Source organism: Hyalella azteca, unplaced genomic scaffold (assembly GCF_000764305.2).
Source record: "Hyalella azteca isolate HAZT.00-mixed unplaced genomic scaffold, Hazt_2.0.2 contig6532, whole genome shotgun sequence".
Classification (NCBI taxonomy): Eukaryota; Metazoa; Arthropoda; class Malacostraca; order Amphipoda; family Hyalellidae; genus Hyalella; species Hyalella azteca.
Window position 1 is genome coordinate 492849 of NW_025936691.1, and position 4678 is coordinate 497526.

The window sequence follows — 4678 nt, forward strand, 5'->3', positions numbered from 1 at the left end:
GTACAATTCAAAAATTTCCTGCTCGTATCAGAAAATTTTAACTCCCTCATCGAACAGCAAGTTTTACCCAAATGAATTTTCCAAACTGCGAGTGGAAGATTCAATATATCTAAATTTTGATACCGTTTAGGAACGGAAAAGGCTCGCCAAAGTCGGTTCAGAGGTGAAAAAGGTGTGAATCGGTTACCTACTGCATTCAGCTGCTAACTTAAAGCCCCATTGGAAAATTCCGTCATAAAAATATGGGTTGGTAGGCAACCGATGTAAGCGGCTGATTGATTAGGCCGACCCATGGTCACCCAGTGAAAAGACGTAACACGCCGGCTGAAAAAGTCCAGCTCAGAAAGTATAAACGATGCATGTACATGCGTGTTTTTCAATAATCTTGCATTGCTATTAACTTGCAAGTGTTGCATTATTTTTTCATGTTTTTTGATAAATGCTAAGGTCAACATGCATTTCATGCTCTCCAACTCGCTTGCCTTATGTTTTTGACAACATTCTTGCTATATAAAATACGTACATTGTACGCTCGGCAACATAAGTTCGTTTTGCAATCTTCGACACTCATGCGTGGCATCCGTCAATAGGCGTTGCATGTTTTAAACCACCATTTTGTGAGACATTGATGCGCACAAAAACACGCTCATTACGATTTTTCTATGCAGCGAGCTAGGGCAGCAACTAACGATCTGGGTTGAATTGGAGATGTATTCCGCTAAGGGGTTGGAACACGGGTTGAGTGAAGGTTGAGTGCCCGATTTTGAAATATTTAATGAGTGAAAACTACCAGCGGAGATGTACTTGAGTGAATTTCATCTTGTTGAGATGTCGAATAACACACGAAATACAAAAATCATATTCGACAATTCCGATTTACTTGCCCAGTTATCCTGCACATGTTTAGCAACAAATATTTCTAAATATATATCTCCCGAGGGCTTTTCATATTTAAGCCTGTTGATAAGCCCAGAACTTATTAAAAAACTCCACGATTAGGCGTCATGATATTGCGACAGTGACATTTTTTAGCTTGGGGTATGTAATCGCATGAGCATGTTATTTTAGTTGCTGAAGTTCATCAGCTCAAGGTCCAAATTTCTGAACCACCACAGCTCTATCAAAATGCCCTTTGTAGGAACTTAAGTTCTGGATTATCTAAGGCGATGGTATTTTATTCGTAGATTTTGCCTCGCAACATGGATTTTGCCGTAACCGCCACCGAATTTGGAAATACAAAACAAAAAATATATATTTAAAACTGTGCTAAAACGTTCAAACAAAGTTTCATGTAAATTTGTAACTCGTTTTATCGTTATAACATAAGGTCGCTAATTTATGCACCCAACGAGGCTACGGCGACACTGTGCCCGAAGCTGCCTGGCGCGTAAAATAAATGTGATCATGTAATTTTGCTCTAATTTCCAAGTTACCTATATTTTTATTATGATAGAATACAGAGTATGGGCTATATGCGCTCATTCATAGGCATAATAGTGTACGTCATAAACGCTGTTTTATACTCGTACCCAATTTCAGCAGACGAAAAGAGGGAGCACTCAAAACTTCTCGACCAATAATGATAGTTAAATGAGTTAAAATTATTCGTAATAAACATTTGTGGCTCAAATTGATCCAAACAATCCCGTATGATCAATCATTCAGCAACATATTACCCCGGTTTTAGGTTTTTATCCCCATGCATTTTTCATTTTCATATATTGCATTTCATTCATTTCATTCATGCATTTCACACATTCATTCATTCACACATGCATTTCATTCATTTAGGTGTTCATCCCCATGCATTAAGGCCGCAAACAGCGAATGCCACAAACAACTAGCTTCCAATACTTGATGATACGACAAATATGCATTCAATAAATTTAGTCTCTATTCTTCTCTCGTCATACAGGGAAAACATATATATTATTATGAATTTTAATGACTATTTAGCAAATTACTTAGTTTTTTTCAGAACTTTATTCTGGTGATGCAATTCTTCTGCCTAAATTTTCTGGTTAAATATCATTTATGGTTAAAACATTATATTTTCTATCAGTCATTTGATCTCAACTGATTCAATTTCTTCTTTCTTTCATTTCATTCATGTTTTGCATAATCGTAGTTATCTTCGTGTTAAGATTTTTCATCGAAACTTAAAATGATTCAAAAGTTCACGTTCACTCTTTGTTTGCTTAGTCTTCATCAAGGACGACAAACAACATTGCTATTTTAATTGCTAGCTACATTCCTACCTCTCATTGCATTCTATTAGACCTTTTCTCTAATAGCCTCATTTTTAATATTTGCTCCTTTCAGACAGAAATCAACATCAATAATATATAAAACACGCAGAATTAATTTTATTTAATAACACTAATATTACGGCAGCAAATTAATTCATGCCTCCGGTAACTTTCTGGTTCAACTTGATGTACAGTAAAATGAAGTTCGCTAAGCCGATCCACTTATTAATTTCGCCGCAAGCAAATAAAATATATTGAACATTGTGAATAAGCCGGATTTTCTATAATAGATGAATTTTACTTAATTACTTCGTGGGAATTAATTACATATTAATACTGATGCGGATTACTAACTTAACTGTTGAAATAAAACTATTATTGAGAAATTTTATTAATGTATGTCTCTTGCACACTCTCTAGACGTTAGCAGATAATCCTTAAATTGGTTGCGTTTCCTGAGCTTTGATATGCTAATTTATTTGATAAGAATTACTTTGTTTTAGTAACATTCCGTTTGTTATTCATTATTATCTAATTCTCCATAAGTATTATAGTCTGCCTATGTCACCTACGGAGCTCATTATCTTATACTGACATTCACTAGGAACCATTTTTAAGCTATCATAAAGTTATTATTTATAACATTGTTGTGATTGAGCTCTTCCATGTTAATCAAGTTTAAATAAATCATTGAATTGTACATTTTTACGGGTTCTTGCAAAGTTTACGTGATTATAATTATGTTAAATTATCAGTGAGCAATTTTCTTCGTGCGATTGTAGCTAAATCTATTATTTTTGACTCAAGGAATGCTCCGGGAAATTCAATTGAATATCAAAAGGCAGCTCAGCTTTTATTTCGTGGAGGTGTTTGTTGCGTAGAAAAATATTTCATTTGATAACAATCTGATATTGATATTGCAGTAATCTTTTTACCGGGATTCCTTTATTTGAGCCTAACCAAAAAATAGATGTCAAGTAAAACTGAAATTTTTTTGCCTAAAGGGCGCGTGATGCGAAAATTAAATAATAAATAAACGAGCAGAAATCGAGAAAAATTTGTTTTTAAGGTCGAAACTTTTGAAAATGACCACGGAACTCACATGAAGCATTAGAATATAATTATTGAAAAAAGGATTTTTTTAAATTATAACTACATTCTATTTAGAGTCTTTTAGATATTAATATAACTCGAAAAGAGAAAACCCAAATATGCGTTCGGTTAACATCTTAAGGCAAAGGGACTTGAGAAAGAAAAAGCAAAAGCGGCAACAAAATAAAAAATACATCTGCAATTTTTTTTTGGAAGCCAGCAAGAGAAAATTTTTAAATGAAAAAAAAACTGTGGTTGTAGCAGCGAATACTGAGCCTCTTTTCAGTTAAAGAACGACAGAGAAGAAAGACCTCAGGATGCATGCAGGCCTCGTTGCCGTACACGCTCCCTGTAATCCATTAGAAGATTTTAAAGACTTGGCCCATCCTATCCGTGTATTTTTTTAAAGAGACTCCACCGAGAGGCCTCCCTTCTTGTGTTTGTTTAGTTTAGACAATTCACGATGTAGCGAGACAGATGTGCTACATGTACGTTGTTGCGTGTCTTTGCCTGCGGGCCGTAAACATACGAGGATGACGAAAATATTCATGAAGTTTAAAGGGCCCAAATAGGTTTCATAACTTGAGGCGATAATATGACTTAAACCGGAGCCGAGGATAAATCCGTGACAAACAAAAATTCTGACAGTACAACAAAGGTCACATTTGAGTTTAAAAAAATAAATTTACAGTGCCAACTAGTCATTAAAGTAAAGATCGGAGCCCAGCTAGTGATAATTATTAAACCTCACGTCCTAAGAAATAAGAGTCTGGATACTTCATATCATCAGTCAGGTTCGTAGAAGTGCGGTGGCTTTCAACTAACAGCGCCGCCATAAGTTGTCCCGCTACAACGGTTTGCATAGGGACTTCCCCCTTAATGTTTGTTCAGTTTAGGTGAGTAACGGTTAGCATAAGGAATTCAATTTTGTGTTTGTTCAGTTTAGGTGAGTAACAGTTACAAGGAATTCAATTTTTGTGTTTGTTCAGTTTAGGTTATTCACGGTTCGCATAGAGACTTCCCCTTAATGTTTGTCCACTTTAGGTGAGTAACGGTTTGCATAAGGAATTCCATTTTTGTGTTTGTGTTATTTAGGTTATTCACGGTTTGTATAGGGCTTTCTCTTTGTGTTGGTTCAGTTTAGGTGAGTCTCGGTTCACATCAATAGACTTAATGTCCCGCTACGCATTCTAAGAACGGATGCTAGCGCCAGCTGCTAACAAAAGAACAGCCGTGCATGATCTCGCCTCTCCAAACAATTTAAATTGTTATAAAATCCTTTCTGCCTACATTATAAGAATTTCTCTTGAATGAAAGTTCGCAAACATTAATTGTAT